The sequence below is a fragment of the Camelina sativa genome, chromosome 9 (genome assembly GCF_000633955.1).
Source record: "Camelina sativa cultivar DH55 chromosome 9, Cs, whole genome shotgun sequence".
In the NCBI taxonomy this organism is placed as follows: Eukaryota; Viridiplantae; Streptophyta; class Magnoliopsida; order Brassicales; family Brassicaceae; genus Camelina; species Camelina sativa.
In genome coordinates, this window is record NC_025693.1 from 16,215,769 (window position 1) to 16,227,226 (window position 11,458).

Here is an 11,458-nt window from a genome sequence, read left to right on the forward strand (position 1 = left end):
TGTCGTAATTAATCATATCATCATATGCATAAATCCCTATGCATGTGTGGGTATTGCCTAGTTTTACATAATGACTAGTCCTCTTGAAGTGTACAACTAATCTTGCTAGTTGTGCGAAAAACCTCCATTTATAACGGAGCCTCTCAGTTTCTCTTTCAAACTGACAACTCTCTTCCTTATCTCTTCTCCTTCTTCGTCTGCCATTAACATGGTCCAATAGGTTACAAATATTAATATAACTATCTACATATTCCCAAATTTGTTTTCTTGAATATGCCTAAAAAAGACCCAATATATATATTTTTTACCCCAAAATGTTTTTTGGTCTACATTGCTGGACGGTCAATTACAAGGGACATCCTAGTCATCATCTGTTAACAAAACACTAACCTCGTTCATGTAGAAAATTCAAAATTTAGTTAGGTTTATATAGTGTTAAGCACACCTTAAAGTTATGATACGATTAATCAAGGTAAATAGCCGTTTTTCCAGCAAAGTACATGAACTCATCCTAATGAAAAAAAAAATTCTTTTTTCCCAAATAGGAAAATTGTCTTTACTTGTGATGAAAAAAAAAAAAAAAAACACGTAACTAATTTTGCAAGATCAAGCTTGATCAATACACTTCTTCTCTAATAATAATACACTAGGTATCAACCCGTATTATGTGCGGGATAAATCGATTTTAAAAAAATAATATGAGTAAAATTATTATTTGAGATTTAAGATACGTTTGTGTAAAACAAAATATGTAAATAATTTATTTTTTAATTCGAATTTGTATTTATTTTCTGTAATATATGTTTCACCCGTGAAATATTTGAACTTGGAAAAGAATTTTAAGATGGTGTGGAAAGTTTTGATGTTTTTTTGTGGTTCTAAAAATCAAATTCATGTTTCACATTATTATCAACATCACTATGCTATTAAATAGATCAAACAAAAATTTTTAGACTAATCAATTTAATTTAAACTAATCCTAAGTTTAAAAATGCAATGAGAAAAATGTATAAAAGTGGTAAATAAATGAATAATTTTTTATTGTTTGTGAAATGTAATTTACTTCTAATAATTAAATATGTTATGTGAATACATTTCTGAATTTAATTGTTGATTAAATCTTTAATTTTTTAAAACTAATTAAAAAAACATTACCTTATATATGTCATTGATTGACATATTTATGTAAAATAGTAATGAAATGTAAGGGCATTTATTAAAAAAGACACAAAAGCTATGTGAGTGTGACACATCAGCTTTTTGTGTGAGAGTGCTTCTCTATTAATATATAGGGGATGAAGTTCAACATTTTCACATTGTTTTCAAGTATTTGACAAGCTCATCCAAAGCGTTGTATGAGGTATCCCCACTTTTCACAGAGGCTTTTAGCTTCTCTTTTAAAACAAGGGCTCTCTCCTGCATCTCGGCACCTTCTTCATCCACGATCAACCTCTTCACATCCCTCTCAACTTCTCCTCTATCCACTTTACTACCTTCCAGCTGAAAACCTATTCTCCAAACACTTTCTATATACAGTGCGTTCAAGTTCTGCTCCCCATGAAAGGGCATGCATATCATTGGAACTCCTTCTGCAATGCTTTCAAGTGTTGAGTTCCATCCACAGTGGCCCCAGAAGCCTCATACTGCAGGATGTCTAAGTACTTCTATCTGCGGTGCCCATTTTACAATGTATCCTCCTCTTTCTGAGACCATTGTATTGACTTCATCTGGCAATGACTCAGAGCCATCTCGGATGACCCATAAGAAAGGTTGGTTACTATCACACAACCCCCAAGCTAATCTCCAAAACTTCCTTAGTTCCCATGTCAAATATGCTTGCCAAGCTTATGTATATCACTGACCTCGGTTTCTGCTTGTTTAGCCATTCGATGCAGCTCTTGTCCTCGTCAAGTAAACAAGAAAGTGGGGAAGCTGTCATGTGAAGAGGACCTATAGGGTACATCGCAAGTCCAATGTTTTGTTCCAGCCATGACAAAGACGAGCTCTCTCAACCAAGTCGCCTTGGTCCAGTGGTAAAAGGAGAAAATTCCTGCCACCTGGGTTCAAGTAGCATTGGCTACATGGGTTTGAAATTTAACATGGTTTTCCCCGGCCTCAGGAGATTAGTCTTTGGGCCTAGGAAACCTTTAGGATCACTCCTGAGTTATCAAAAAAAAAATGACGAGCTCTCTAGACAGCTCACGGTGTTGATGATAGCAGCAGAAGCTGTTCTTTTGTTGGCTACTTCCCTACGTAACTCGAATAATCGATCTATAGGCCCAAATCCTGAAGCCAGTAGGTCTTTGTATTGTAATGGATACAAATTTTCCACCACCTGTTCTTGCATTTCATGATCAACAAAGTTAAAAAAAAAAAAAAAAAAACTAGTTTAATAAATCCTCAAAACAACCTTATGGGATGTTAAGCTAGTTTTGCAGTACCTTCCATGTCGACCAAGAACTTGTCGGCATTGAGTTTGCTTCGTACACAACGTGAAACATAATTTGTAGCACTAGTAGTGGTAAAGATGATACTTGGAAGGTTGAACTCCTTAGCTGCAGCTCCACAGAAATACATGAACTCGTCGTAGATGATACAAGCAATATCACTGGCTTGTTGCAGAAGCAACTGAGCGATACTGTCCTTGAAGCTTGTCTTACTGGTTTTGTTGAGGTTTATCATAAACTCGATTGCTCCGAGTCATTGGAATTCAGACTCTGGTAAGCTTTCTTTTAGGGTGACAAACTGAAAGCCAGGAAAGTGTTTAGAAGAAGAGCTTACTTGATTGAAGTGTCCCTTGTAGAAGTATAAGAATGTCTAGAATATTCTAAAGTATATTCGTTAAGAATTACCTATATCTTTATATATAGAAACTAGGTTAATTAGCTTCTCATCCTATTCCCTATATATATAAGCATATGTAATTCATTGTAATTATTATTAGAGTTAATATACTATTCTTAAACACTAAAGTGTTATTCTCTCATCAACCTATCATGGTATCAGAGCCACAATGATGTAACGATTGGCTTTGTTCCTGTATTCTAAGCTATGTGCTTCTTTTGTTTATTTTTGTTTTTAAGGCAAGTGCTTCCACATTCAAGTTCATCATGAACCTCTGAATCTAAGCTATCGCGCTTCTCTTTGTTCAGATCTGTCATCATAGATCTCTGAATCTAAGCGTACTTCTTCTTTTTACTTTTCTTTATTTTGTTTTTTTAAAAAAATGTTTTCATCATTCAAGTTTCTTATAAGCCTCTGAATCAAGCCATAATGCTTTTCTTTTTTTAAAAAAAAAAAAATCATCTTATTCCAGTTTTCAAGCCATGATGCTTCTTCAAAATTTTATTTATTATGTTTCAATTCAGTTTTAAAAAAGAAAAAAAAAACTTTGTTATTATCATTCTCTCACGCCAAAGTGCTTCTTTCTTTTTAATTTTCTTTTAAAAAATATATATATAGATATAATTCTTTCAATATTTTTGTCGTTCTTTTGTTTATTTCAAAAAAAAAAATCATCAATTTTCTTCCATAATCAAGCAAACTCCAACCTTCTCAGCTGTACAACGATCTCTCTCATAAAGACGTTTCCAGATCTGGCTGCCACCACCAACGACGTTGTGTTCATTCGTCGTCTCACAATCTCTCTCCCTCAAACATTTCCACATCATTGATCAATCTCAAACCGCTGATTCCACCGTCTCTTCATCACCGCCTTGAGATTGAGAGGACGTGTAGAAGTATAAGAATGTCTAGAATATTCTAGAGTATATTGGTTATATATCTTTATATATAGAAAGTAGGTTAATTAGCTTCTCATTCGATTCCCTATATAAGCATATGTAATTCATTGTAATTATTATGAGAGTCAATATACTATTTCCTAAACACTAAGGTGTTTTTCTCTCATCAGCCTATCATCCCTCAACAACTGTAATTGAGTAGCCCTTCGAGCTTATTGCTTTCCCAAGTTGCAGCATTGGAGTAACATGACCTTGAGCAGGAATTGGAACTAGAACTATCCTTCTCTTGGCTTCCCTTTTCTCCATTGCTTAACGTCTCTCTTTTTTTTTTTGTTGCAGTGCGGAACATATCTCTATATTAAATGATTATAAGAAAAACCAATTGCATTAGCGTTGAGTAGAAAGGAAGAAAGTGACATTTATTCCACGAAAAACGTGGTTCTTGTTATAGATATATTGTATTAGGTGGATGCACATTATCGGCCCATTAACATGAAACCTAAACCCTAATATTGTGTACTATATATATGTTGTATACTATACAACAAATGAATAGCAGAAAGAACTATTTTCCTAAAACCTTTACAACACGTTATCAGCACGAAGCTCTAACCCTAACTGAACAAAAACCTAGCCGGTGTCGTGTATGTATTGTGATGTCGCTCGCCTCCTAAGTCTCCATATCCGTTTAATATAATATCCGATCCTTTGAAGCATGTCTTAATTCTAAAAGATAAGTAACTCATGATTTTTATTATCATTCGGCTCATGTTATAGTAACCCCATATTTGATAATCAATCGGTTGGTCATAAGTTATTGCTATAATTACCCGGTTTGATGTTCATTAATTATTGCATAATGAGATCTGTTTGTTATTTTAACGAATACATGTGGTGGAATTTTACTACTTATTGTTTGAACTTAGTCAGATGTTTGATTTGGTTTGTTTAATTCTCCCGAGCTAAAGACATTCGGTTTTTGATCTCTAATGATTCGTATTTTATATGTGTGATAGGAAATAATTGGTCATTAATATTGCTGTCAAGATCCTTAGCCGGCACGTTTTTGTTTTCAACATCGTTTCCCATCTCTGCCGAATTCCATGACCGATACATCTCCACTTTCTAACATCTTCTCGTTTCCAAATTCTATAATCGAGATAAGTGCGGGCATTCGGTACCCATTTGTGTTCGGTTCGGGTATTTCGGATTTTTAGGTTTTCGGGTTTAGAGGTATAGGACCCGTTCGGATATTTCTAGATTTCGGATTCGGATTGGGTTTGGTTCGGGTAATTCGGGTTCGGATTTGGATTATCCAAAAGTTCACAAAACTCAAAATTTTAATATCTAATTTAGTCTAAATTATTCAATAATACGCAATATATCTAAAAATTTAGAGTATTTTCTACCCAAATTTACTAATAAACAGTTTAAATACTTCAAATTATCAAAAATATCTAAAATTCTGAATATTTTGAACACTTATATAATTAAAATTATAAATATTACTAATATATTACTACTATATATTAATAATGTGAGTATCTTCGGATACCCGTTCAGATTTCGGTTTGGATCGGGTTTGAATTCGGATTTTTGGATTTAGAAATTTAGAACTCATTCAGGTATTTTACAATTTCGGATACGGGTTCAGATCAGGTTTTTTGGATCGGGTTCGGATCAAATATTCGGATCCGAATATTTTGTCCATGCCTTTAAGTGCCACTAACCCTCATATTATTTAGATTTAATCGGTAAACTTATGACATAGTATAAGACGGAAACATATTTTATAGAGATTGTTCGGCATATCATAGATAGGTATGCTGATTTTAATGATGACTTCACGAGATACTTGTTAATTGTTATTTTATTATTTGGTTTGGTGAGTCAATGATTTAGTAAACCAAGATTCAAGTTTATTATTTGATTACCGAAATATATTACAATGTTTAATCAATTTCTTCCCGGATTTGATGATTTTTATAATTACCGACCTTAAATATAATGTTCCGGTTTTTACAAATGTAGGAATTTGGCTAATGGGCCGGTCAGTTGTGGTCCAATGGTTGACAAAAAAAATTATATTTATATAACTTTTGGGTTTGTTTGGTTTATTTGGGAGTTTGCTGCGGCAAAACGATTAATATGAAGGATTAAGCAAATAATCATTGGCCGACGTTGTTTTCCAACCTCCTATCCTACCATGTGATCGGTGTTCAGAGGCCTCGGCAAATTTTCGGTCATTTATCCTTGTCGAGATAAGTATTTTAATGACTATTTCAATTTCTAGATTTGCTAGATAGAAAATTGTCAAGTATAAAAAAAAAACAATCATAAACATAAAATAATTGTTTATTTTATAGCTTTAAAATTCTTATGAATTAATAAATGTTGCATCAATTGTGAAAAGATAATTTATATTTTCTTAAAATAACAAATATTTATATTTATATTTATATTTATAATTTATATTTATATTGTCAATTGTTGTATTCAGTTTTTAAAGAAAAAAAATTTGTCTTGAAAGGTCAATTCTAATTGTTTGTGTACCATATACATAAATATAAAGATATGATGCTTAATATTTAACATTCATTTATATGATTGTTATAATGTTTGTGAATTACTTTATTTGTTGAATTACAAATTTAAATCTAACTAAATTAGATATAATATTATGATGAAATATTTTAAATCATATCTCCAACCTTCTTTGGTGAATAAATTGAAAATTTAGTAACAAATTACTAAAGAATGATTATGGATCATGTTTTCTTTGCATCACTTCTATGAAGAGGTTTAAGACCAAAAATATGACCATAAAAATTCAATAGTTCTTTAGAATAATCTAAAGAAAGTAAATGATTAAAATCCTATAAAAGAATAAAAATCAACTTGATTCCAATTATTACCAAGATTATATAATTGAAAATGATATTTTTGATGGAAAGATATTAGAAAATACATAATTTACTTGTCACAAAATATTGTTGTCATGTAGACACAATATAGTGAAAAATATATTTTTAAAATTTTATAATCTTGTTATTTGTGAATGAGTAAAACTATTAGATGTTGATGTGAATTACATCCTATTGGGCTGGTCTATTCTTTGAAATGAATATGACTTTATTGTATAAAAGTGGTTATGAAAGTGGATATGATATCTATATAAAGCCGCGGTCAACGTCGACTAGTTACTCCACTAGACTTAACTAATAAGTACTAGAGGTACTAGTGTGAGATAATTTCCACTATTCTACTACAATATTAAGAAGTATAGAAAAATTATTGAAAGCTCTTAAAGAATATATATACTATTGTCTCTAGGAACACAAATTAATATTAATGTGTTATAGTCTCAAAGTTAAAAAGGTCTAAGATATAACAGACGACCCAATTTGAGAATGTTATTGATTACAGAGTGGGATTCAAATCGAGATTGATAAACATGAAGTGTCATCATCTCGAGGGGGAGAATTAAGGAATCCCACATACAAAGGTGATGAAATAGATATAAGATTATATTCACATCCAAAATGAGTTTAATTACTCATATGATAGAGCAAATCTTGAGGATTTGAAAAGTAATCATGTTGAGACAATAAGCGAAGAAAATACTTTTAAATCATAAGTATTATTACCCAAGGCAATAAAAGTATTTTAGAGATTACATGCATTATCTAGAAGATAAAATGCTTTGTGAAAATCTCACTGTTTGGCATGACCGGTTAAGCCATTCAGTAGTGATGCGAAAGAATAATCAAAAATTTCTGAAAAGATTCATTAGAGTTTTTCTAGTGATTTCTTATGTGTGCTGCTTTACAAAGCAAGCCGATTATATGGCTTTCACCGACCCATGAATTTGGATAGTGTAAATTTTCTGGTATGTATACAAAGAGATATTGTGGACTGATCAACCACCATATATTCGAGTTTGCAAGAGTATTTGGTTAATTGACAATGGTGGTGAAACCAAGCTTTTTGATTGACAAAAATGACTCTATATGTCAATAAGTTCGCATCGGGCCAATGAATTTCATGAGTACTTCCCATTACAATTGGTTTGGGTCAGAAACCATATATATCCAATCTAAATGTGTTATACATATTGAGTTGCTCCACCACAGTGATTAAAATGGGATATGAAAGAATGTTGGAAATATGTTGGATATAAATCTCTCTTGATGATTGAATATCTTGAGATGCAGAGACTGTTGTTTCAGTGAGCCAGTCTTTCCAACGTGAGGGGGAGAAAATAAACAGCTGGTAAAGAAATATATTGTAAGAAATTATCTTGATCCTCGTACTAAGAAATGTGCGCTAGAAATTAAAAAGATAATTTATTGGCAAAGTTTGCAAAGATGCTAAAAGCATGCAAAAGCCATTTTCTGACATTGAGTGAAAAAGTCACATATACCAGTTGTGCTCTAATTAATGTCATAGAAGGATAAGATCAACTGCTAGTAAGTCTAAAGATCGCATGAAGTGTGATAGACTTATGGTTCCAAATATAAGCATCCTCGGAAAAGAAAAAGGAGCATAAATTAATATGGCACCGAGGAAGCAAAGAGTTATGAAAAATCTCTAGAAGAGATGTAGACATGAGTAAGAAAGAGATTCAGGTACCTGAGAATCATAATGAAAGGAAATCTCAACAAGTTGAGTCATGTCTAGAATGAAAAGGAACCAAAAGGCAAATCGACGTCGTAAATATATTTGCATGCAGTGTTGCAGTTGATGATTTTATGGATTAAAATCGAGGATCATAAACCCGCGGTTAATAGAAAAGCTTTATTGAAAAGTATACACAAAGAATGATTGATTAATCATTAAAAGAAGTAACTATGAAATAGTTCAAGTCTCTTAAAGAAATAATATTTGGACTTGTAATCCTTACATTTGAAAGTGTAAAATGAGTGGAACATAAGAGGATCTTTATGAGAAACAAAGTACATGTAGTAGTACAATGATTCTCATAAATACTTGATATTTATTATGAGAAATGTACTCTCATATGGTGGAAGCAACTGTTATAGATCTCGTATGAGTTTGGCAATAAGAGCAAGACTTGATTCAGTCTATATCTTAAAGTGATTATATTGCTAGAAGCAATATTTTATAGCCCTCGAGAACGTTGTAAAAGCGAGAAAAAGTTTTGTAGATTTTTGACAATTTTGTAGAGAAAATAGTGAGAGTTTATCTCTAGGTGAGAATCCTGGGTGTAGATCATTGTTGTTGATCTTATGGATCTCATAGTGTGTTGAAAATAGATCGGGAACAAGCTAAGAGAAGATCTTAGAGTTGTGTAAATCCGAGATTGAACACTAACTGTAATGGTGTTCAAGAAGTGTTTTCAAGAAAGTTTGAGGACGTAGGCCTTTGCTGAACCTCGTTAAAAGAAAAAATTATATGTGTCTCTTGTCTCTTCAGTACTTACAAGTGTTTCTTGTTAAAAGAAAGGTACAAGAACAAGTGCAAATATGTTAAAAGATAAAATGACACTCCTGAAAGATGGAGAAATCAGATTGTATAAGATCAAATCTTCCATGAAATTTCTTGAGTTACAGATTTGACATCTGATGAAAGAGATGTTATCTCAAGATGCTTACATCGTCTTACATAGAAAAATGGTTTGTAGTACCATACTAAGAAGAAGAGTTGAAAGAGAAAGTTTTACAAGATGATTATGAATAACTCCTATGTATAAGATGATTGTTTGGAAGATTGTATGTAAAAGAATATTTGGGCTTAAAGTTCAAATAGATATTCTATATGAAAGGGGTTCAAATGACTTGAAGTTCAATGACATCGGGCCAATGAATTATCATGAGTACTTCCCATTACAATTGGTTTGGGTCAGAAACCCTATATATCCCATCTAATTGTGTTATACATATTGAGTTGCTCCACCACAGTGATTAAAATGGGATATGAAAGAATGTTGGAAATATGTTGGATATAAATCTCTCTTGATGATTGAATATCTTGAGATGCAGAGACTGTTGTTTCAGTGAGTCAGTCTTTCCAACATGAGGGGGAAAAAATAAACAGCTGGTAAAGAAATATATTGTAAGAAATAATCTTGATCCTCATACTAAGAAATGTGCGCTAGAAATTAAAAAGATAATTTATTGGCAAAGTTTGCAAAGATGCTAAAAGCATGCAAAAGCCATTTTCTGACATTGAGTGAAAAAGTCACATATACCAGCTATGTTCCAATTAAAGTCCTAGAAGGATAAGATCAACTGCTAGTAAGTCTAAAGATCGCATGAAGTGTGATAGACTTATGGTTCCAAATATAAGCATCCTCGGAAAAGAAAAAGGAGCATAAATTAATATGGCACAGAGGAAGCAAAGAGTTATGAAAAATCTCTAGAAGAGATGTAGACATGAGTAAGAAAGAGATTCAAGTGCCTGAGAATCATAATGAAAGGAAATCTCAATAAGTTGAGTCATGTCTAGAATGAAAAGGAACCAAAAGGCAAATCGACGTCGTAAATAAGTTTGCATGCAGTGTTGCAGTTGATGATTTTATGGATTAAAATCGAGGATCATAAACCCGCGGTTAATAGAAAAGCTTTATTGAAAAGTATACACAAAGAATGATTGATTAATCATTGAAAGAAGTAACTATGAATAGTTCAAGTCTCTTAAAGAGATAGTATTTGGACTTTTAATCCTTTCACTTGAAAGTGTAAAATGAGTGGAACATAAGAGGATCTTTATGAGAAATAAAGTACATGTAGTAGTACAATGATTCTCATAAATACTTGTTATTTATTATGAGAAATGTACTCTCATATGGTAGAAGCAACTGTTATAGATCCCGTATGAGTTTGACAATGTAACACCCGCAAACCATTTTTTTGGTATTTTGGTGAGGGTGTCGATCGATACCACAGGAGGTGTTGATCGACACTAGTTGTAGCCGGTTTGGTCGATTCGATTTTAATCGTCCGGTTTGCGTGGTTAGTTTAGGAAACCCTAAAATCGGGTTTTAAAAGAGGAACTCGACCTTTCTCTCCCCTTTTGGCCGTTTTTGACAAAGAAACAAAGAGAAGAAGGAGATTTTGATTTTGGGAGAGATTTGTGAGTTTTCTTAGCTGTTCTTGTGGGATTTGGAGCTAGGAAGGATCTAGAGGCTTGCTAGGAGGGTTGGATTCGTTTCTCTTGGTCTGAATCTTCTTACAAAGAGGTGAGTGCATGACCATGGCTAATCTAAGCCTTTGATTCCCTTGTTCTTGCTTGTTTGTTGCTTGTTTGTATGTTTTTCTTGCTGGGATTGGTTGATACAGGTTCCTACGGATGTATAAGGCTTGGGTTTCGAGTATTGGACGATTTGGAGGAGATTTGGGAGTGAGATTCGACTCTCGACTTCGCGCGGATCGCAGTTGCAGAAGGAGTGTCGGTCAACACCAGCAAACTGGGCATCGATCGACACTGTGGGGTAGTGTCGGTCGACACCAATGCCAGTGTCGGTCGACACTAGGCTGGTGTCGGTCGACACCTCCCTTCCAGCGAGACGATGTTTGGTTTCCTGGTTTGTTTGTTTGTTTGTTGTTTGTTTTGGAACATTGGAATCATTGTTGCTTGTGTTTATAGCCCAGTAGATGGGAGGATTGCCTCAATGAGTGTTTATCAAATACTCATGCATCTCAATTTGTGTTTGTGGTGCAGGTAAAGGCAAAGTGTGATCGTGGAATCAAGGC

General features: G+C 33.2%; 1 pseudogene; it reads right to left on the reverse strand.

Moving 5' to 3' along the window:
- On the reverse strand, positions 1,312-4,049 carry LOC109126431 (annotated as a pseudogene).